The sequence below is a fragment of the Bos taurus genome, chromosome 4 (genome assembly GCF_002263795.3).
Source record: "Bos taurus isolate L1 Dominette 01449 registration number 42190680 breed Hereford chromosome 4, ARS-UCD2.0, whole genome shotgun sequence".
NCBI classification, from domain to species: domain Eukaryota; kingdom Metazoa; phylum Chordata; class Mammalia; order Artiodactyla; family Bovidae; genus Bos; species Bos taurus.
In genome coordinates, this window is record NC_037331.1 from 47543390 (window position 1) to 47568472 (window position 25083).

Consider the following 25083-nt stretch of genomic DNA (forward strand, 5'->3'; position numbering starts at 1 on the left):
CTAGATGTCCATCAACAGATGAATGGATAAAGAAGTTGTGGTACATATACACAATGGAATATTACTCAGCCATAAAAAGGAACACATTCAAGTCAATTCTGATGAGGTGGATGAACCTAGAACCTATTATACAGAGTGAAGTGAGTCAGAAAGAGAAAGATAAATATCGTATTCTAATGCGCATATACAGAATCTAGAAAAATGGTACTGAAGAATCTATCTACATGGCAGCGATGGAGAAACAGACATAGAGAATAGACTCATGGACGTGGGGAAAGGGGAGGAGAGGGCGAGAGGTATGGAATGAGTAACATGGAAACTTACATTACCATATGTAAAATAGACAGTCAATGGGAATTTGCTGTATGTCTCAGGAAACTCAAACAGGGGCTCTGTATCAACCTAGAAGGGTGGGATGGGGCAGGAGATGGGAGGGAGGTTCAAGAGGGAAGGGACATATGTATACCTATGGCTGATTCATGTTGAGGTTTGACAGAAACAACAAAATGCTGTAAAGCAATTATCCTTCAATAAAAAAGTAAATTAAAAAAAGAAAAAAAATCACAGATTAGTTTACATTTTCTAAATTGTATATAAATGGTCTCACATAATATGTACTATATTAGGCACTGTATCTGTCTTCTTTCAGATAGTTTAGAGATTCATATATATTGTGCACATATCAATAGCTCACTCCTTTATTGTTAAATAGTATTCCTTTGTTTGGATGTATCAAATTTGTTTATCCACCCATCAATGCATAGACAGTTTGGGTTGTTCTCAGTTTTCTGCTGTTATAAATAAAGATGCTATCAGCAAGTGTGTATAATCGTATGTAGGACATATCACACTCCTCTTTGGTAAATACCAGGGTACAGTGGCTAGGTTATATGTAGGTGTATGTTTAACCTAAGTGCCAAGTGACCTAAGTAACTGTGGAAATGAGTGGCGCTTGTTAGGCTAAAAGCAAAAGGAACTGCACATAAGCACTGCATTCTAGCTGACGGTTATTTCCTTGTGTTAAACAATTATGATACTTGTATACATGTGTTTTTGAATCAAATAATTAAATAAATGGATGGTGGATAGTAGGAGCCAGGTTTCTCACTGTTGAAGTGAAAACTTATAGATAAGCAAGGGAAGGAGGCCAGAATGATCCTTGTGGTAATGGATTAAAACTGCAAATATCAGTAGGAACTCATGTTTAGCATAACAGACACAGATGGTTACACATAGAAATGTCAATATTTATTGATATGCATATATACACACAGGTTAGTATATACTTTTACATTATTTTGCTCTGTCAGTTGAGAAATCCTAGAACAATGAGCACTCCTAGAGACTAAATTTTGGCTTCTAATACCATTCTGCAAAAAAAGAAACCACAGCCTCTGAGAAGAATGCCTAATCCTAGGACTGGTTAAAAAATATAAAAATGAAACTGGAGTATTCTATATTCCTAGAAAGTATGGAACTGCTCAAAAACAAGCAAGCTATGGGGGTATATAAATGGATACAAGAATCAACTGAAGAAGTCTCCAATTTGAGCAGTAAAATGAAGTAGCATTAGATTATAGCCAAAAGAATAAAATTAAGTACCCATGAGTCTATACAAACATAAATGAAGGGTTGAATAAATAAGAATATGGGAAGAGAGAGATCTCCCAAATAAAAGAGTTCCAAGTAATTTATATAAATACTCTGACTTTAAGGAGATGGCTCATAATTCCCTCCTCCTTAAGTGTGAGTGGTGTATAGGGACTTTATTCTAAATAATACAGTGTGTGAATGATGCAAGACAAAAAGAGTAACTTTACAATGGGTAAGAGTACCTCAGTCAGGTGATCAAGGTCAACATCTAGCATGGTAAGGCATGTTACTATGCCTTTGATGTGATGTGATAGGAATTGTACTTTTCCTCCCTAATATTTCTCTCCCAAAGCCATAACCCCAGTATAACCATGAGAAAAATACACAAATCTCAGAGTCATTTTGCAAAATATCTGACCAGTATGCTTCAAAACTGTTACTGTCATCCAAAACCAAAGTCTGAGAAACTGTCATAGTCAAAAGGAGGCCTAAGAGGACATGATTAAACATAACATATCTTTATGAGATCCTGGAGCCGGTTAATGACATTAGGTAAAAATCTAAGGAAATCTGAATAATAGCTAGACTTTAGTTAATAACAATGTATCTACTGATACATTGGCTCACTCTTTGTAATAAATACACTATATGAATATCGTTAATAATGGAGGAAACTAGATACAGGGTGATTTCCCTGTATCTAGTGGCACTAGTGGTGAAGAATCTGCCTGCCAATGAGACATAAGAGACATGGGTTCGATCCCTGGGTTGGGAAGATCCCCTGAAGGGGGCATGGCAACCCGGTCCAGTATACTTGCCTGGAGAATTCCATGGACAGAGCCTGGTGGACTACAGTCCTTTCGGTAAAAAAAGATGGACATGACTGCAGTGAGTCACCATGCACGTATATATAGGGTATATGAAAACTCTCTAAACCATCTTCTCAACTCTCTATAAATCTAAAACTGTTCTAGAAAATAGTTTATTAGAATGAAAATAAATGGAGAGAAAACCTATAGATTAAAAAAGGCAAGGTGCTAAGTTGCTTCAGTCATGTCCGACTCTTTGTGACTCTATGGACTGTAGCCCTCCAGGCTCCTCTGTCCATGGGATTTCCCAGGCAAGAATACTGGAGTGTGTTGCTATTTCCTCCTCCAGGGGATCTTCCCAACCCAGGGATCTAGCCCGCATCTCTTACACCTCCTGCATTGGCAGACGGGTTCTTTACCACTAGCGCCACCTGGGAAGCCTGGCAGGAAAAAGGGCATAAAAGGCAAAATAACCAAATAAAGAATAGACCTTGCTTGGATGCTGACTTAAATAATTTTTAAACATGCTGATGCAAAGAAACATAAAATAAAGCCAACAGTGACACTTATGAGATTTGAATATTGACATTTAATGGTATCAAGGAATTTGTTACATTTTTAGATGTAATAGAATTATAGTTATTTTAAAACAGTATTTACATTTTACATACATACTGAACTATCATATTTATAGAAGAAATGATATGATATCTAGAAATTTCCTTTCAAATAACCTAAGGTAAGTGGTGGGTAGGGATATAGTTCAAACAAGGTTGGTAATAAATGGATATTTTTTTTTTTGAAGCTGAGTGATGGGAGTAAGTCAAACATTATTTTTGTAAATGTCTGGAAATGTCTACTGCAAAACAGTTGAGAGAAAGAGAGTGAGAAAAACATTTTTTAGCAATTAGAATTTCAAAAGGAACAAGCAGTGCCCTCTATGGATATCAAACTTCTATCTCCCTCCTTCATTTGTCTAAGATTTTCCTGACTTTGGCCCCTGTTCCCCAACATTGCAGTTGTATAGCCATATCCTTGATGCCAATGGCTGCCCTCAATTTCCATATTTTATATAAGTCAGATTGTGGATGCCCAGACACAGGTTTGCCAGATGAAACAGGGCAGCCTTTGACAGCTATATATGGTATCCTCCATAGGAATTATCAAGTCTCCAGAAACCTACTTAAGCAGTTAAAGATCATTCTAGAACTCCCAATACAATGTGGCCTTACAGCTCCATTGAATCCAGTTCACAAAGAGTACCTTTGTCAATGAGGACATAAATCTTTCTCCAGAACCACTGCCAGCAACATCTAAAGGCGTGAAAGTCACATTTTTACTAAAAAAGAGGGCGTGAAAAGGAAAAAGAATGAAAAAGAGGGAAAGAGTGAGAGGGACAGAAAATTGCAGGATCATCTTGCTGAACAGAAACAAATGACTATCAACAAAGTAATTATTAGGCAAAAGGCACTTCCAGCAAGTATAAAGGGAATTTCTGAAAGTTAAGCATTTAAGTTCCATGCTCCTGAAATCTTCAGGGTTTTGAGAGTGCTAGAAATTCTTAAATTTTCTTAAATTCTTTCAAAATTTTTATTGAGAGATAATTTAAGCCCTGTAAAATACAAACTTTTGGTACATAGTTCTGAATTTTGACAAATGCATTCAATCATATAACCATTACTACAATCAAGCATACTTGACCAGCTCCCGGTCTTGTCTTTGCTGACAGTATGTCAGTGATGCCATCCAACCATCTCATCCTCTGTCGTCCCCTTCTCCTCTTGCCTTCAATCTTTCCCAGCATCAGGGTCTTTTTCAATGAATTGGCTCTTCCCATCAGGTATTCAAAGTATTGGAGCTTCAGCATCAGTCCTTCCAATGAATATTCAGGTTTGATTTCCTTTAGGATTGACAGGTTAGATCTCGTTGCAGTCCAAGGGACTCTCAAGAGTCTTCTCCAACACTACAGTTCAAACGCATCTATTCTTCTGCACTCAGCTTTCTTTATGGTCCAACTCTCACATCCGTACACAACTATTGAAAAAACCATAGCTTTGACTATGTGCACCTTTGTCAGCAAAGTGATGTCTCTGCTTTTTAATATGGTGTCTAGATTTGTCACAACTTTGCTTCCAAGGAGCAAGTGTCTTTTAATTTTATGGCTGCAGTCAGCATCTGCAGTGATTTTGGAGCCCAAGAAAATAAAATCTGTCACTATTGCCACTTTTTCCCTGTCTATTTGCCATGAAGTGATGGGAATGGATGCCACGATCCTAGTTTTTTGAATGCTGTGTTTTAAGCCAGCCTTTTCATTCTCCTCTTTCACTTTCATCAAGAGGTTCTTTAGTTCCTCTTCACTTTCTGACACTAGGGTGGTATCATCTGCCTAACAATGGTTGTTGATATTTATCCCAGCAATCTTGATTCCAGCTTGTGCTTCATCCAGCCCAGCAGTCTTCATGATGTACTCTGCATAGAATTTAAATAAGCAGAGTGACAATATACAGCCTTATCATACTTCTTTCCTGATTTGGAACCAGTCTGTTGTTCCATGTCTGGTTCTAACTGTGGCTTCTTGACCTGCATACAGGTTTCTTAGGAAGCAGGCAAGGTGGTCTGGTATTCCCATCTCTTCAGGAATTTTCTACAGTTTGTTGCAATCCACACAGTCAAAGGATTTACTGTAGTCATGATGTAGAAGTAGATGTTCTTCTGAAATTACCTTGGTTTCTCTATGATCCAACAGAAGTTGGCTATGTGATCTCTGGTTCCTCAGTCTTTCCTAAATCCAGCTTGTACATCTTGTTCATGTACTGTTGAAGCCTAGCTTGAAGGATCTCCTTGCTAGCATTGGAGAAGGCAATGGCACCCCGCTCCAGTACTCTCGCCTGGAAAAATCCCATGGACAGAGGAGCCTGGTGGGCTGCAGTCCATGGGGTCGCTGAGTCCAACACAACTGAGTGACTTCACTTTCACTTTTCACTTTCATGCATTGGAGAAGGAAATGGCAACCCACTCCAGTGTTCTTGCCTGGAGAATCCCAGGGACAGGGGAGCCTGATGGGCTGCCATCTCTGGGGTCGCACAGAGTCGGACACGACTGAAGCGACTTAGCAGCAGTAGCAGCAGCATGTGAAATGACCGTAATTGAATGGTAGTTTGAACATTCTTGGCATTAGTCTTCCTTGGGACTGGAATGAAAATTGACCTTTTCCAGTCCTGTGATCACTGCTGAGTTTCCAAAATTGTTGACATATTGAGTGGAACACTTTAGCAACATTATCTTTTAGCTTTTAGCTGTCTTGGATAAATATCTAAGAGTAGATTTGCTGAATCTCATGGTGAATATAATTTTACCTTTGTAAGAAACTGCCAATCAGTTTCCCAAGGTGGTTGTACCATTTTGCTTCCTCAGCAGTAACGTATGAGAATCCTGGTTGCTCTCCATTCTCATGAATACTCTGTATCCTCAGTTTTTCCCCCATTCTAACAGGTGTATTGTTGTATCTCATTGTGGTTTTAACTTACAGTTCCCTGATGGATAATGATATTGAACATCCTAAGGTGTTTATTGTCTATGTGTAAATCACCTTTATCCTGTTCAAATCTTTTGCCCAATTTTTAACTGGACTGTCTTCTTTCTGAGAGTTCTTTGTGTATTCTGGACACAAGCCCTTTACCAGACGTATGCCCTGATGTTCTTTCATTTTGTTAACAGTGGCCTCCACGGTCAGCTTGACTGGACATGGGGTACTCAGATTAGACACTATTTCTGCATGTGTCTGTGAGGATGTTCGCAGATGAGATGCGCACTTGAGTCGACAGACTCAGTAAAACAGACTGCCCTCTCCAACAAGTGTAGGTATCATCTAATTGTCTGAGGGCCCAAAGAAGAGAAAAGGGAGACACAGGAGGAATTTTCCTCTTCCTTCCTGACTCATTGCTTGCACTGAGACATCAATCTTCTCCTGCCTCAGTGCTCTTGGCTCCTAGTGTTTCAGACCTGGACTGGAAACTACATCATCAGCTGCCCCAGTTCTCATATCTGGTACAGAATCATCCCACTGAGGGACTTCTCAATCTCCAAAATTGCATGAACCTAGTCCTTATAATAAATCTTTTCCTATGCATTGGTTTGGCCAAAAAGTCCGTTCGTGATTTTCCATAACATCTTATGGAAATACCCAAGCAAACATTTTGGTCAACTCAATATATATCCCATTGGTTTCGTTTCTCTGGAGAACCCTGACTAATACAGTGGCTTTCAAATAGAATAATTTTGATAAAGTTGAATTTAGCATTTAAAAAAAATTTTCATGGTTTGGCTTTTTGTGTCTTCTTTAAGAAATTGTTACCTAACAGAAAATCATAAAGAATTCTGTATTTTTCTCCTAGAAGCTGTATCATTTTAGGTTCCATTTAAATCTGTTATCCAGTGTGAGTTAATTTTTCCCTGAGGTGTGAGGTAAGGACAGAGTACCCTTTTATTTTTTCACATGTAGATGTCTAATTGTCCCAGCACCATTTGTGGAGAAGACTATTCCTTCTCCATTGAATTATCTTGTCATGTTTGTCAAAATCAATTGAAATAAGTCCTATTTCTGGACCCTCTAGTCTGCCATTCAGAGTTGCCACTTGGAGAAGGCAATAGCAACCCACTCTAGTACTCTTGCCTGGAAGATCCCATGGACCAGAGGAGCCTGGTGGGCTGCAGTCCATGGGGTCGTGAAGAGTTGGACACAACTGAGCGACTTCAGTTTCACTTTTCACTTTCATGCATGGGTGAAGGAAATGGCAACCCACTCCAGTGTTCTTGCCTGGAGAATCCCAGGGACGGGGGAGCCTGGTGGGCTGCCGTCTATGGGGTTGCACAGAGTTGGACATGACTGAAGTGACTTAGCAGCAGCAGCAGCAGCAGTCTGCCATTAAACTATGGTCTGTCCTTAGGCCCATGTCATAGTGACTTCATTACTGACGCTTTATAACAAATTGTAAAATCAGGTAAAGTGAGTCTTCCAACTTTGTCCTGCCTGAAAACAGCTTGGCTATTCCAGAACTATTGACCTTCCAAGTACATTTTAGAATTAGTTTGTCAAGAGTTACCTAAAGACTGGTGGATTTTGATTGGGAATATAATCTATATATCAATTTCAGAAAAATAAACCTCTTAACAATATTGAGTCTTCTATTCCCTGAACACAAAATACCTATCAATTTATTTAGTTCTTCTTTATCTCATCAAGGTTTTATAGCTACTAACATATAAGACTTGCATATATTTTGTTAAATTTATTGCTAAACATGATGGTTTTGATGCTATTACAAATGATTTTGATTTTTAATTCACCTTTCATTTCTCATATATAGATATACAACTGACTTTTTATATATTATTCTTGCATCCTGAAAAATTATTTCAGGATAGTAGGGATTGGTTACATGGGGTGGGGTGAGTCTGAAAAAGAGAGAACATCTCATTCGAAGGTACTGAGGCATGAACAAGATGAAATAGGCAAGATGGTCACTCTAAACATTCCATTCCGATCCAAGTGTCAACAGCAAAGGAGGAGGTTACAGGAGGTGGTAGGTTGTGAAGTTACAGGGAGTAATTTACAGCGGGTAGGGTAGTTAAGCCAAGTTAAGGAGTTAAGAGGCTTGGACTTTATTCAGAATAGAGTGGGCATGCCATTTGAAAGGCTTTAAACCATCAAGTTCCATATTAGATTGTTTAGAGAGAATACAATGGCACCACACTCCAGTACTCTTGCCTGGAAAATTCCATGGATGGAGGAGCTGGTAGGCTGCAGTCCATGGGATCACTGAGAGTCAGACACGACTGAGTGATTTCACTTTCACTTTTCACTTTCATGCACTGGAGAAGGAAATGGCAACCCACTCCAGTGTTCTTGCCTGGAGAATCCCAGGGACGGCGGAGCCTGGTGGGCTGCTGCCTATGGGGTCGCACAGAGTCGGACATGACTGAATCGACTTAGCAGCAGCCGCAGCAGCAGAGAGAATACACAAATGGTTATGAAATGAATGGATTTGACTGAAGGGAAGGGAGGAGATGGATCAGAAAATATTTGACATGAGACTGGCTAAGGAGTTATTAAAATAATCCAGGACATAAGAAGATAAGGCAGAAACTAAGGAGAATGAGGGCTGGGGAGATCCCTGACACATTGGTAGTCGAGTCAGCTGGTTTTGGTACCTTGGCACTCAGGTGCCAGCTCCTCCTCACTGCCCAAGAGGATCCCATCCACACGTGTACAATAAATAAAGTCTCTCTAAACTCAGAAAATGTCATAATTCTCTGTGCTATGTGGTCTGTAATTAACTTAAATATTTCAGCATAGGCATTGTGTAATGTATAGGTAGGTACACCAGTTTTAATTCAAATCCAAGGGATGGTTATTTATCCTTTGATGGTTAGTTATCAACTAATCAAAAATAAACTCTGTAAGGGGGTGAGTTAACATCTGACGTCAGTTCTCCAAAGGACATAGTTACCTCATCACTTTCCATGTGACTATGCCTGGGGGAGGGGTGGCTACCACAAAGGGAATTAGAGATACGGTTTCACTGGTGAAACTTTTAGTACATACAGATTAACTAGGAATCCTCAAACTTGCACAAATTAGGAATTTACAACAGATTTTGGAGCCCTGTGTCAGGGACAGGGTCAAAGACCAAATACTAGAATAAGATGCTCCTAGTTCTTATCACTCAGGAAGTTATAAGGGTGAGGAGCTCTGTGCCAGGTGGCAGGAGCATAAACCAACATATATTTTCTGTAATCTCAGTTTCTCTTTGGGTTTATAAACCATCACCCAGAACATTCTGTCTGCTGACCCAACTATCAATACAACTCAAGTGGATTCTTCTGCCACTAAAATGCTATTACATCTGTTTTGAGTGAACCTTTCATGCAAAGCACTTGTAAAGTGTAAAGACGAAAGCAAGCTGACCAACAAAGGTGTCACTAGGGTTGCTTTGCCAGCCGAGACAGGCTTGTCTGGGAAGCCAGATTGCATCTGCTTTCATGGCAGCCCAGCTCCAGGCAGAGAGGTTGGGAGAAAGGGACCTAGAACTCTCACGTCCCATTGTTCCCTGCCTATAACCTGAGCCCAAGTAACACAGATCAGTTAGATGCTTTTTCTAACTCTTCCTTTCAGAAGTCTCTGAGCTCTCCAATACTGTCCCACAAAACTGCTCACATCATCAGTTCCCTGATCAATCTTTCCTGGGGCACAGCTTTCCGGTCCTCTCAGTCCCAGGCAACCCATCTCCAGTTCACATCATCTCCCCTTCTGTGGGCATCTCACACCTTCTGAACTGCCACAGCTATCAGTTTAACTGATGGTCATTCCATGTGCTGATCTGTCCTCTCCAAGTGGAAGAAAGACTCTAAGAGGCTCAGGTCTCCTCATCCTTTCTTCCCTTTCATATTTTAAATACTATGGTTTGGCACTATCGTTGACTTTGGGATACACAGTTCTGGTGAGCAAAGCAGACAGTTCCTGCCCTAACCCAGCATCCAGTTTTGGGATGGAAGACAGACAAGAAAATGGGCCATTAGAGTAGACTACAGTAAGGGACAGAATAAACCCATTTGTTTATTCATTCACTCATTCCACAAGAGGATACCGAGCTCCTACTATTAGCCACTGGGGAATATAACTGCTTTAGACAGAGCCTGTCCTCATCCACTCATAGTCCAGAAAAGACAAGGCACGACTGGAGGGTCAACTAGCCAACAATCAGAAGGTGAAATGGAAACTACATCCTGAAGTACGGAGAGTTGCAAGGTAGGGTTGATACCCACCAGTTACTTGGAACTGAGCAGTACTTGAGGCTGCTGGGAACCTTCAGCTCCCGCTTCCCCTCCACCTGTCTCTAATCCAGCCTTTCTTATGGAGAAAAATAAAGAAACAGCCATGACATCTGCATATTCGTCACATTGCACGGTGCAGGGCACCCCCCTCTCCAGCTAGAATTCTCCCCAGAACCCCCTTTGATGGTGGAAATTCCCAGAGAAGTTACTAGCTTGGGGGGTTTTCCTTGAACAGTAGATACTAATTTTTCCTTCAAATCTGCTAAGTCCCAGACTCCATTTATATTCAACCCACAGGAATCCCATTTTCCCTGAAGTAAGAATGCATTTCATGAAGCAGGTTTCTCATTGAAAAGAAACAGAGCAACATGTGACAAGATCACCTCTCAACCCCCTTACATCCCTGTTTCCTGGCTCTAGGGTTCTGATGCACAGGTGGAGGAAGGGGAACCTGGACCAAACTTGCATTCAGACCACAACTCCGAAGCTTTGCTGCAACTCCTATGGGACTCCCTGTGTCACACAGCATAGGGTGTTCCCAGCACCCCCACCCCCACCCCTGAGAGAATTCTGCTGTGTGAGGATGAATCAGCAGAATTTGCCAAATTTTAAGGTGGGAGGGACTGCCGACATGGCCTCTGTGTCCTGACTGGGGAGTGTGGTCTCCCCTCTCTGCACTTGGCAGTCTCTCAAGATCTTTGCCCAAGAGATGCCCTCCTGCAAGGCACAAAGTCTCAGTTCCAACGTGACTTATTCCTGGTGATGTCATCCTTGAGCTCTGTCTCCACGGCTGGCACCACTCAGGATGAGGGGCAGGGCAGTCCTCACTTCCCACAGTGAGTCATGTGTCACCCACATGGCTACACAGACCTGCTCACAAAAGTACTGGCATGAGAACATACAACTGCTACTGCTGCGTCACTTCAGTCGTGTCTGAATCTGTGTGACCCCATAGACAGCAGCCCACCAGGCTCCTGGAGTGGGTTGCCATTTCCTTCTCCAATGCATGAAAGTGAAAAGTGAAAGTAAAGTCGCTCAGTCGTGTCTGACTCTTAGCGACCCCATGGACTGCAGACTACCAGGCTCCTCCATCCATGGGATTTTCCAGGCAAGAGTACTGGAGTGGGGTGCCATCGCCTTCTCCGAACGTACAACTACTCAACACTGAATGAGCAAAAGAATGCTAATCCATATTTTCTACAGAATAAAATGATTTTTTTAGAGGTGGTGAGAACTATGTAGAGAACGGGTAGCCCGCCTAAGGATCGAGTAGACAGGCCCAGCTTCACAAATTATTTCTTCCTCCATGCTTGATTTTATACAGCTTAATGCCAAGTCTTTGTTCTTCCTTCAGTTTCAGAACCTTCTCTTCTGATCTCGCTTTACATAAAATACATTTGAAAGGTCAAAGAAAAAGCCACTGATAATCCTGTCTCAGTGGAGACAGCAATTTTTATCTCCTCTCATCAAGGTGAGCTATGAAGAATATATTTTGATTTCATCTGTTTTTTTTTTAATCCCCTTGTGATAGCAATACTAAAAAGCCAGGGAATTTTTGTCTTTTTAAGACCCATTTTAGAGCATTAAAAAACTCTGTTTCTCATTACGAGCCTCACAGCATCCCTATATGGTGAGCAAGGTGGTCTTACTCCATTTTTCAGATGAGGAAACTGAGGCTCCGAGATGTTACATAACTTAACCAAAGTCATTCAAGTCAAAAGCGGGAGAGTCAAGTCTGAATTTTTTTTTTCTTCTTTTTTTTTTTGCTCAATGTTCAAGATTTGTTTTGTTAAAATGAACAGTAAAAAGAAAACACTAAGGATCTGAATAATTCACCATGGGGAAAGTGAGCACACTAAATAGGTTAATAGTTTATTAAATTCTGAGGTTTTGATGTTTCCTTAAGATTATGATGGGCGTAGAACCAACCATATTCCCACTGACAATCTCATTCACATGGGATTACTTAGAACTAAAGTGAACAGCTGTTACCACGGAAACTTCTGAAAGTATTACAGATCCATGGTGGTATAAAAGGGGCCTAGAGTAGGATATGTTTTGATTTTCTAATGACTAGTCAGCTTAACTCAGCATTATTTGTCCAGGTTTTGCCCTCAGACATTCCAACATATTCTGCAGTTAGCTCAAGAGACAATGAATGATAGCTTTTAAAAACTCTCAATGTTGGGAACCCTTGGGAAAAATCCTCTAATTAAGATGAAAGATGCAGGTGGGTGTGCTGCATCTTGGAGAAGATGAGGCAGGGCAGAGGAATAGAAAGCAGGAGAGTCTGGAAAATGTGAGGAGGGGCATCGCTCCATTCTCCTTCGCTGAGCAGAACACAGGAGCTGGCTTCTATGGCTCTCCCCACTCCTGGAGCCTGCTCCGCTCTCTGGCTGTCTGGAAGACATTCAACTCTGGCCCCGGGGGTCCTGCGGAGGGAGGTATCAGTAATATCTCTTCAATCACTGACTTTCTACACCAAAGCTATTGTTTCCCAACCATTCCCTTATAGGCTTATGGGTGACTGGTCTGCATACCAGTTAAGACCCTGCAACTCTGCTGTTGATGCCTTCTGGAAATTTATTTAGAAAATAACATTCTACCCACCATTTATTCTATCCTCTTCACAAAGAGATTACATTAAATTGGACAGATGAGTTAATAAAATCCTATCATTTGTAATCAATGGAATGAGTTCATCGGCAGAGGCTCAGCACAGGGTACCATGGTCAGACAGGCAGGAACATCACGGGCCAACCTGAGAGCATCAGTCAAGGCACACAGAATGGGATGTCTGCCAGACACAGGAAGGGTAGAGCATTCTGGGTAAGGGGAACAGTGCATGCAAACTCAGAGACTTGAAAAATATAGTGTGTTTGGCAGATAGTCAAATGCTTGTGTTAAATTAACGTGTGTGTGTTACATTCTTACACACACTGTAAGACTAGTTGAGGGCCAAGTTGGAAAGGCCATGAGTGCTGTGTTGTGGAGTCTGCATTTGATCCTGCCCCAGTGAGGTGGGTTTTTAAGCAGTAGAGTGAGAGGATAAGTTCTGAGCTCTAGAACTAGTGGCAGTGGGGTGAAAGGGGAAGAGACTGGAGGTTTGAGGCCAGGTTGGAGCAGTTGGAGGAGTCATGGAAATGACAGAGGACGCCAAGCCTGGCCCAGGTGGGTAGTGAATCAACCGTAACAGTAATAATGGGCATTGAAAAGGAAGATACCATTGTAGATAACCCAACCGACTGACAAAGACAGAGGGCTGAATACCCCTGGGTGCCAGGAGGCATATCTGGGGCTTCCATGAGAAGCCTCTGCCAAGTAGAACTCCAGCAAGCCTGTGCTCAGGAAGATTGTTATAAAATGTGCAGAGTGTTTTGTTTTTTGAAAGAAATAGTATAACAGTTACTTGTGTGTGTGTGTGTGTGTGTGTTATGTGCTCAGTTGTGTCTGACTCTTTGAGACCCCATGGACTGTAGATTGCTAGGCTCCTCTGTCCATGGGATTCTCCAGGCAAGAATACTGGAGTGGGTTGCCATTTTCAACTCCAGAGACCGAACCTGTGTCTCCTGCATCTCCTGCATTGGCAGGCAGATTCTTTACCACTAAGCCACCTGGGAAACTCCATAACAATTACTTAAGAAAGGCCTTAAAATCACTGAGTTTGTTTTTTTTCCATCAAGTGTTAACTTCTGAGCAGAGAGGTCTACCACTAGGGACTGATAAGGTGGGGGCAGGACATTTCTTTATATCACTTTAGCTGAAGACATTTCTCTATTGCTTTCGTACTGCTGCTGCTGCTAAGTCACCTCAGTCGTGTCCGACTCTGTGTGACCCCATAGACGGCAGCCCACCAGGCTGCCCCGTCCCTGGGATTCTCCAGGCAAGAGTACTGGAGTGGGTTGCCATTGCCTTCTCCAGTGCATGAAAGTGAAAAGTGAAAGTGAAGTTGCTCAGTTGTACTATTGTTGTTTTATTTTTTTTCCTCCTGCAATTAATCTGCCACCTCGTGGCCTAATGAGAAATTTCAGTTTTCACAGACTGGAGAAGGAGAATGGATGAAGTAGGAATCGATATTCTTTTGGCCAATATAAGCGTTAACACACTATTGACTGCCATGAACAGTACATCAGTACAGGATTGCCTCTCTTTCACTATAAAATGCCCCTATCTACTATCCAAAAGGCATTTTGCAATTTCCCAAGAATTAATGGAATAAGAAGAGTATGAATCATAGTCACTTCTTACATCTGTATGCTTCTGACTCCATAAACTGAAAACTAGAATATGGTCCTTATATTTTAATGGGAAGCAAGATTGCCCTAAAAGGTATAAAGTGCCCTCAACATATAAATATTGCTTAAAAACAATAAGGTGAATTTACAAACATAGATGAAACCTGGATACTAAGCAAATATCCATTAAACTAAAATGAGAAGTGAACACAAGCTGATGGATGCAATCCCTTTTCTTGGGCTGAGTCATGAGATCAGTTTCTAACAACTGATCTTGAGAAACTGAGAGGATGCTTGTGTGGGTGATGGGTGGTCCTTGAGCCTAATTACTTCTTAGAGTCTACACACAAAAAATAAGCAAAGGACCCATCCCAATATGTCTTGGTCATCAGGAGTACAGTATGGCAAAGTGGTAATGGGGGTCAGCCTGGGATTCTGCTGGCTTCTGCTGTGTACACTTTTAACCTTTTAGTTCGTGGATAATAGTGATGCAAGGAGGCGAGTCCCAGGAAATGGATGGGCTGGGGCACTTGAGAGCCAGTCTAGTGAACACTGGCTCAATTTAGTCCTGCCCTTAGTTCAACCTATCCTCAGTCTCAGAAATTCTGCCTAAAGAAGGGTGTCTTTCAATTGAGAGATAATTGCATATCATATTATATTCATTTCAGGTGTACAACACAATGACTTGATATTTGTATATATTGCAAAATGATTAAAGATGGTTTTTAATAGGTACCTTCTTCTCATATAAAAATCATAAATATAGATATGATCAAAGTTTATTTTCGTTCTACTATGAAGCAAGGGTGTCCAAAGCCAATTAAAAGCATGTATAAGATTTTTACGGAGAAGGCAATGGCACCCCACTCAAGTACTCTTGCCTGGAAAATCCCATGGATAGAGGAGCCTGGTAGGCTGCAGTTCATGGGGTCGCTAAGAGTTGGACATGACTGAGCGACTTCACTTTCACTTTTCTGCATTGGAGAAGGAAATGGCAACCCACTCCAGTGTTCTTGCCTGGAGAATCCCAGGGACTGGGGAGCCTGGTGGGCTGCCGTCTATGGGGTCGCACAGAGTCAGACACGACTGAAGCGATTTAGCGGTAGCAGAAGAGGCTTAGCAGCAGTAGCAGTAGCAGCATAAGATTTTTAAAGGATATTTCAGCCATCTAGTTGCTAGTGACTTTCCTATTTCCATTTGTATATCTTCATTTTAATCTGACAACACAACTGTCATTAATTCTAAAAATATTTTTGTCAATCCTGTTTTCTAGGTCTAAGCATACTGTTCATAGTGATAGTGTAGTGTCCTCCTTCCTGAGATTTATCTTTCATATTTGTTATATTTCTTAAGGAATTGGCACATAAACTGCATAAACTCCTTTCCGAATTTGGAAATGTTGCTAAGTCACTTCAGTCGTGTCCGACTCTGTGTGACCGCATAGATGGCAGCCCACCAGGCTCCCCCGTCCCTGGGATCCTCCAGGCAAGAACACTGGAGTGGGTTGCCATTTCCTTCTCCAATGCATGAAAGTGAAAAGGGAAAGTGAAGCCGCTCAGTCATGTCCGACTTAGCAACCCCATGGACTGCAGCCTACCAGGCTCCTCCATCCACGGGATTTTCCAGGCAAGAGCACTGGAGTGGGTTGCCATTGCCTTCTCCGGAATTTGGTAATAGTTTGTTAATAACAAGTTTCAATGATTCTAATACATGAAAGAAATAGTTTTGAAACGTATGCTTCTGATTTTTTTAACTCATTTAGAATACTGCCTTCACCCTGAGCCCAGATTATGATGATGATGATGATGATGAATTTTACTCTATTTGCAATGTATCAAAGAATGTGAAAGCTGGAAGGAAACTGAAAGGCAATCAAGTCCACTCAGCTGCTGTTTTAAGTCATGTCTGTGCTGAAAACCTAATTTTGATCTAATGGGTTCTGCATGCCCATTGATGGAGAGGAAAAGGGAACCAATTAATATGTAGAAGATCATGGAAAATATTATGGAACTGATATGGAAACAAAAGTGATCATTTCTGTGATCCCACAGATAGAAGAAGCTGAGGCAGCAGGCATGGATGGAGTTGAGAGTCCAGGAGGCTGGGACAGAGGTAGGTTGGCTGGAGGTGCAGGTAACAAAAGATAAAGGAAACTGGGGTAAGAATAGCATAGATCTAGGAGAGCCAAGGGGCAAACATCCTGGACTCGGGAAAGATGCAAGACCAGTAGAGGGCTCAAGTACCTATCTTAGGGTTCATCATCTGTTGGGAGGAGTGTGCAGGTAAGGGAGGAAGTGTCACAGATTCTGCCCCAGCAGTGTAATGAAGTAGACATTTGGGTGGTGACCTGGAAAGTGGTGGAAAGAGCTTTGAAAAATCCTAACACCCAGGTCACATACCTCATTCTGGGAGTGGAACCCAGGCACCCTATTTTTCAAAGCTCTTCACATGTTTCAACGTGAGACAAGGTTGAGAAATACTAGTGTAGATAGCAGGAGATTTCTACCCATAGCAGGTAGAAAGGCGACGTCAACTTAAAAGATTAGATGTGATACAGCTATTGGCCTGCTACCTCTAACCTGCAAGTAGCACTTGATTTAACTCTGACTGAGGCCTGGGCTGTGTTAGGAGCTCAGTTCCCATCAGCTGGTGGGAGAGCTGGGATTAATATCACCGCCTTCAACATACACCCTATCCCTGGGGCAGCCTAGTTGCACAGGACTACAACATTTTTCCCTCTCCCAGTCCTCTTGACTGACATTTCTGGGTTTCAGTCTCACACCTGCTGGAACTGAATTCTGCTCAGTACATCAGTCAATGATTCCTGGAACTCCCTTTTCCCTGGAGCTGGACTGTGATCCCTCGTCACTGGCTGTGAGCTGAAAGCCTTCTGAAGCTTAATGAATCTCTCCACTGATCATTGGATTAGATATTTCTGGTATCAGTTCCAACATGGAAAGAGCTGAGGTCCTGGAATCCTTTGGGACAAAGGTATTTGCATGGCTCGCCCCTCTCTTTGGGACCATCTGCATAACTTCCTGGACTCTGAACATCCCAGATCTCAGCTGCCTCCCCTTACTACTGGTGCATCACTTCTTCAAAACTGAGGCTAAATGGTCAGAGCTCAAAATCATGCCACTAGTTGGTGGGAGCTTAAAACCTGAGCATTCCTGGGGGCTCAGGTGTTTTGGTGATGGAGAAATCCATGGGAAGGCACTTGAAACTCATACAGTATTCCTTAATGAACTCATCACCTGGAGTCACCATAATGTCTTCTGCAGGAAAGAAAAGGATGAGGGCAAATGAGATGTGAGTGATGAATGCAACAGAATTGGGAAGGAGGGGCATGCTCTGCTTAGAGAATTGTCTAAAGCAAAGTAGGGCAAGTGAGGTGGGTTTGGGTTTACCCACAGCCACAGTAGACATAGCTCATTGATTGCAACATTCTTGCCTGGCACACCCAGATTTTGACTTAAAATCGGTCTCCACAGTGTTCTAGGTATTCACTACGAATCAATTAGAGCTGTCATGCAAGTTGAAAATTATGATCCATGCTGGATCTAAGTGAAGAAGCACCTTTTTAAATAAATTTTTGGCTGCACCTCTATAGCGTATGGGATCTTAGTTTCCCAAACAGGGATGGAGCCGACATCCCCTGCCTCAGAAGGCAGAATATTAGCCACTGGACCACCAGGGAAGTCCCAAGAAGCACCTTCTTCTTCCTAAGCTGCATACACCATCATCTGGGCCTCCTGGGGGAGGGGCAGTCAGAAGAGGGAACCAGAGAGGAAGGTTGCGCTATGGAAAAGCAAACCCATTTCCTTAAGGTTTTGCAGTATTAGAATTGAACACTGCTTCTATTTAATTACAGCCAATCCCTACAATGCTTTCTTTTCTTCTAATTCCCATTTTACACTGAGTGTCATTTCCTATCAGCACAGTCTCTCCCATAATCCCCTCCTCCTCGTTCCCTTTTTCTCCCCCCGCTACAAATTGACTGGTGTTCTGTGGAGCTTGGGCTTCCTGGAAGTCCCTGATGACCTGCAGGCAGCCCGCAAGGCCAAGCTGTGGGCAGGAAAGGCGCCTGGGGAGCTGTCCCAGGGTACCTACCGAAGTGCCTCCCACCACTCAGCGGCCATCCGTGCCTCCTAGAAACTGACTTGTGATCTTCTCCTAAACCCTGCAAATGCTTTCAGTTCTGCAGGCCCCAAAGTTTCCCTGAGCATGTCCTTTTTGTCAAAGTCAAACAAAAACACAAGAAACAAACAAAAAATGAAAAGGAAGCTCTTTTATCCAGCCCCATGGAAAAGAAAGAAATGCATCCAAGTGAATACATTTTGCCACCACTTAGAAATATGGGGCCAGCCTTCATAAGGAACACTGCCAGGGTGCACTAGGTAATTTTCAAGGGGATGGTAAGAGTATTTAATTTAACACCTCATCCTCAGAACTGCCCTGAAAGCTATCCTTCAACTTCTGTTTTTTCTCTTCCATAGGGTTGAACACTCCTTACTTCCCAATGTCAATACATCTATTAGTTTTGTATAGCAGGCATTCTAACAACTGGTGAATTCAATTATGTGCTTTACTTGCTTGAGTCCTACACTGCCAACCCTGGAGAACTTTCTATGACCAATTCTCCAAAATGGAAACCATCACTGATGCTCCTTTCTTCTTAATTTCTGGTGTCAAACTGCCTAGATGTCCAATATATTCTCCTCTCAAAATGTCTCTGGATGTACTTGTTGCTCTATTCCGGGCCATCCCTCTTTCCCTATCCTTACCGCTTCATCTTTGGATTAGTGCAGCCACTGGTCTCACTTGCCCTGTAGCTTCAATCCCTCCATGCCAGACCAGTATTCCAAAACTCAAAATGTATCTTTTCACTACCATATTCAGTAACCTCTAATGGAATCCCATGCTTACATTCAAAGCCTAAAACTCTCTGGGCTGTTATGCCAACCCTCCACAATCAGTCACCACATTGCCTAGGATATCATTTCCAACTATTTCTCAGTGGTGCACATGTGATCCAAAAATTATGTTTACACACACACACACAATACCACACACAGCACTGAGAATGAGTCTATTGCTTGATGTACAAGTGGCCTTTGGCTTGCCTTTTAGCATCAAGCAGGGATTCAAGTGAGACCCCTGAAACTTCAGATGCTCTTAGTAAGACCTCTCTACCCTCTCGTCTCACCACTACCATTAAGATGATTTCCATTCTGCTTTTCAATGAATATACTGAAAACATTGCATTGTTTACTCTTAGCATTGCTTGTGTTTATATCTTTGAAATACATGCAAGGTACCAAAACAAAAAAACTGTCAGTACAAAACTCTGCACTAGAATAAAGAGACTTTAGGAAGACAAGAGGGGGTGATGTTAGCACAAAACTAGCCAAAGACATTGCTCATTTTCATCCCGTCCCTCACCAACAAAAATTTAGTATCCATCCACAGACAAAAGTTCCTCTGAGGGAGCTGTGGGTTCTAGCACCATATGCCAATGGGCCTAGGAGCAGTCCAATGGGCTGACAGATCTTGGTTCTAGTTGGAGCCCTGTGGTGACCCATGAATTGGCTTCTCCTGCTCATGATGTGGGAGTCCCTGGTGAACATACTGAATACAATCACTAACTGATGAGACAGCCTTTGCAAAAGTCCAGGTTTCCAGGGAAGTAATTCCAGAAATCCATTGGAGCAAAAAAAAAAAAAAAAAAAAGAGAGAGAGAGTTTGGATGCACTGGAAAGGGTATGAAGAATCGCTTGACCTTGCCTACATCATCTCCCTCTCAAGGTGACACGGCTTAGGGCATAGGAAGGTCTTCCCTGGTCCTTGGTTTATCTCAAAGGTGAAAGAGACAGCATTCAAGTGACACCTGACTCCCTAGCTGTGCAGGACAACTCCAAAGGGTTCCTTTCTCTTTCACCCCATTGGGAATACTACATGAAGATCTCTATGAGTTACAGGGTAGGGAGTAGTAGGGAGAACAGCAGAGAGAACTTGTGAAGGACATGACAGTGACACAGATCCTCACCGCCTTGTGGATTCCATCAAGAAGCCAGCCCACAGTGGCTGGGAGTACCTCTAGCCCATGGGCACCTATACTATTCCACATGGGTCATCCACACAACCATATACTCATCTGTGGCCAGCTCCATGTACATGCTCCTGACGATGGCCTGAGTGGGTTTTGGCAGGTTTCCAGTGAACACACACACAGAAAGTTGGCTCATCTGCACACCAGGGGGAGCCCACAAACTTGAACGTTAGGGTCACGAGTAAGAAAGCAAGAGAGGTTGTGAGCCTTGGGCTTGGTGCATCCAGGATCCAGAGATGGCGCGCAAGTTTAAGAATTCTGCCACAAGAGGGCGCAAGAAGCAAAGAGCAGGTGTACCCACAGAAGGTCTGAGATAGCCTCAAAATTCATAGTAATGTTGATAGAAAGTCTCTCTCTCCCAAAAGGAGTTGGTAAAGATTTGCTACCTCAAATGCAACGAAAATGTCAAGCAACATGAAAAATCAAGGTAACATGACACCACCAAAGAATTACAATCTTTCAGTAACTGAATCCAAAGACAAAGAGATATATGATTTACCTGACAAAAAATTCAAAATAGCTGCCTAACAGAAACTCAGTGAGCTACAAACAAACAAACAAACAAAAAAAACACAAAGACAATTCCCAAGACTGAAATGGGAATAAATAGAAAATATAAACAGACCAATTACCAATATTGAAAATGAATCAGTAATTTAAAAATTCCCCCCCCAAAAAGTGTCCAGGACCAAATGGCTTTACAGGTGAACTTGATCAAACATTCAGAAAAGAGTTAACACCTATCCTTCTCAAACTATTAAAAAAAAATTACAGAGGAAGTAATGCTTCTAAACTCATTATATGAGGCCACCATCACCCTGATATCAAAAACAGACAACAACATCACATACAAAAAATAAAATCATGAGCTGGTATCACTAATGAACATACGTACAGAACCCCCCAACAAAGTACTAGCAAACCAAACTCAGCAATACACTGAAAAGGATCATACACTATGATAAGATTTATCCCAGGGATGCAAGTGTTTTTCAATATCTGCAAATCAATCAATATGATACATTACATTAACAAACTGAAGAATAAAAATCATACAATCATTTCAATAGATGCCAAAAAAGCTTTCAATAAATTCAACACCAATTTCTGATAAAAATTCTCCAGTAAGTGGGCATAGAAAGAACATACTTCACCATAAGAAAGGTTATGTATGACAAATCCACAGCTAACACATCATACTCAAAGGTGAAAAGCTGAAAGCATTCTTTTTAAGATGAGGAACAAAACAAGGATGCCCACACTCACCACATATATTCAACATAGTTTTGGGAGTCCTAGCCACAGCAGTCAAGAGAAGAAAAAGAAATAAGAGGATTCCAGACTGCAAGGGGAGTAAAAGGGAAGTAAAACTGTCACTATTTGCAGATGACATGATTCTATACATAGAAAATCCTAAGTCTGCTACCAGAAAACTACTGGAGCTCATCAATGAATTTGGTGAAGTTGCAGGATACAAAATTAAAACATAGAAATCTGCTGCATTTCTATACACTAACAATAAAATATCAGAAAGAAAAATTGATGAAACAATCCCATTAACCTTTGCATCAAAAAAGAATAAAATACTGAGGAATAAAATACCTTCCCAAGGAGGCAAAAAACCTGTACTCTGAGAACTCTAAGATGCTATAAAGATCTTGAAGACAACATGAAAATATGAAAAGATATACCATGTTCTTGGATTGGAAGAATCAACATTGTAAAAATGACCATACTATCCAAGGCAATCCAGACCCAACACAATCTCTATCAAATTGCCAATGGTATTTTTCACAGAACCAAAACAAAAAATTTAAAACTTTGTATGGAAACACAAAAGAACCCGAATAGACAAAACAATCCTGAGGGAGATTTTGTCTAATCCTTTTATAGTGCTTTCATTTCTAGTATCTCTATACATTTCTGGCTGGTTTGCCACTCACTCTAATCAGACCACACCTTAGACTAGCAGAGCTATGGATTTTTTCCTGTTTGTTTCCTACCAAGAAGTTCCTACTTCTACAGATGACGACTCTGGGCATGGATCTTTGCCCTCTGCTCCTGATCAAGTCAGTCCCCTGTGGCTGTGAAGCTGCTGGTTTTCACAGTCAGTTCTACTCTAGAAAAGCTATGTTTCTCACCAACTGAGCTGGAGGAGATGGAAGCAGCCCCAGGCAAGAAGGCTGTAAACTCCCACTGTTCTTATTCAAAGTACTAGCAGTTTTTCCTGAACACATGCTTCTTAAATTGTTGTTTGCCTTTGGTTAACTTTTAGAGCCCTTAAGTGATCAGTTTCTGATATTTTCCCACAATGCTGTATTTGTTTTGTGGAGAGAGAATTTTCTAATCTGTTCCCAATAGTAGGAAATTCTGCCTCTGAAGGTAAAAAACCATAGTTCTGAAATCAATATTCAGAATATACTATAAATATATAAATGCTTTTATATCTGAAGTAGATAGTAAACTGTGCTTATTTTACTGTTCACTTCTTGGAGTTAAAAAATGCCTCATGTTTTCTTGGGTTCTTCCAGGAAAAGAAATTCGATCCCCTAGAAAGTAATCTTGTAGAGAAAGTGACAGCTTTTCTGATAACTGTTTCATTTGTGAAGATTAAAAATACTTTGTAACTGGAAAAAAAAGAGAAAGAAATGCCTCATATTTTCACTTGAGTAGCTTAAATCTCCCTAGGACATCACCTCAATAAACAAATAAGTCAGATAAACTATCCCTTCTTTTTTTCCTCTGGAGATATTCTTTTAGAGTCCTTCATTCTTCCATTCCAATATTGACTATTTTATTTCAGGTCTGCTGTACAGTTATTATTCTAAAATTTTCTTTCATTTCATTGAGCACATTGTTTCCGGGGTTAAATGTCTATCTTGAAGGTCATGTAAAATAGTGATCTAAACATAGTCTCTGGGGTTAAACTGCTGAGTTCAGACTCTAGCTCTGTATTATTAGTTGTGCCACCTTGGAGACATTGCCTGTCTATGCCTAAATTTTCCTACCTGTAAAATCATTGTGAAAAGAACAGTACTTCCCTCATTCAGCTGTCCTCAAGATCAAATGAGCACGTATATAAATATGTATAAGTACTGTTACTGCTGCTGCTAAGTCGCTTCAGTCGTGTCCAACTCTGTGCGACCCCAGAGATGGCAGCCCACCAGGCTCCCCCGTCCCTGGGATTCTCCAGGCAAGAACACTGGAGTGGGTTGCCACTTCCTTCTCCAATGCATGAAAGTGAAAAGTGAAAGTGAAGTCGCTCAGTCGTGTCTGACTCTTAGTGACCCCATGGACTGTAGCCCACCAGGCTCCTCCGTCCATGGGATTTTCCAGGCAAGAGTACTGGAGTGGGGTGCCATTGCCTTAGCTACTATCATTTGGGTGGATTAGCTATTGGTGAAGCATGTGGCGTTTTTGGAGAAATGTCTGGAAGTCTAATTTTTGAAACACTGCATAGCTAACAATTCTTCTAATACTTGGCTCTCTGATTGGGTATAGGATTTTAGGTTGAAAATTATTTGTCCTCAAGATTTTAAAGGCACGGTGCTATTGGTTTGTACCTTCTGACAGTTCTCGGTATTCTCATCCTTTGTGTGTGTTTTCTTTTTGACAGTTGTACGAATGTTTTATTCTTGGCCTTTTGACATTTCATTCTGATGTGCCTTGAAGTATTTCTTCTTTTATTCATTGTGCTGGCTACTCCACTGACTCATTACACTAAGAATTTTTCTCGTGTTATATCCTTGATAATTTCCTCCCCTGTCCTCTCTTTCTGTTCAGACTTCCTGAAACACATATTAAATAAAGACTGGACCTCAGGGATTGATCTTTTTACTCCTATTGTCTCTATTTAAAATTTTTTTCCCTTCATTCTGGAAGAGTTCTCTTCTAATCTTTCTTGAATTTTTAAAAAATTCTATCAATGTCTTTCATTTATAAGAGTTCTTTTAAAAAATGTTTTATTGGGGTATAGTTGATTTGCAATGCTGTGTTATTTTCTGCTATACAGCAAAGTGAGTCAGTTATGTATATACATATATTCACTCTTTAGATTTTTTTCCTATATAGGTCATTACAGAGTATTTAGCTGAGTTCCCTATGCTATACAGGAGATCCTTATTAGTTAATCTATTTTATATACAGTAGTTCTTTCAAATTTTCTATAACTTTGTTTTGTTTCATGGATGCAATATCTCATCTTTCTGAAGATATAAATTATATATACACACACACACACACACACATATATATATATATATATATTCTTTTTTCCCTCCTTCTCCATGAATTACCTAAGCTTTTTTTCTGAGTTCCTCCTTTTTTTTTTCTGTTGCTTTTGTATGTACAGAGCCTTCCAAATTGGAAGATTTCTCAAATACTTGGTGATCTTTGGCTCTCCTTTGTCATGTAAGAGTGAGGTACAAAAAATATCAGAGAGGGCAAGACTTGCTGACTGCAGAGCAAAGGAACTTTTCTATTAATGTGATTCCAAAATATTAAT

At 41.2% G+C, this 25083-nt stretch overlaps 1 long non-coding RNA gene across 2 annotated transcripts in view; it reads right to left on the minus strand.

Annotated features, from left to right (window-relative positions):
* LOC104972036 (uncharacterized) overlaps positions 1-25083 on the minus strand; it is a 554511-nt gene that overhangs the window by 122972 nt on the left and 406456 nt on the right. The window contains exon 5 of one of the 2 annotated variants that reach the window (XR_003034336.2): positions 12087-12667. The exons of the other annotated variant lie outside the window; for it this stretch is intronic. This is a non-coding gene — a long non-coding RNA (uncharacterized lncRNA). Of the gene's footprint in view, positions 1-12086; positions 12668-25083 lie in introns of those variants that run through there. 2 annotated transcript variants of the gene reach the window in all.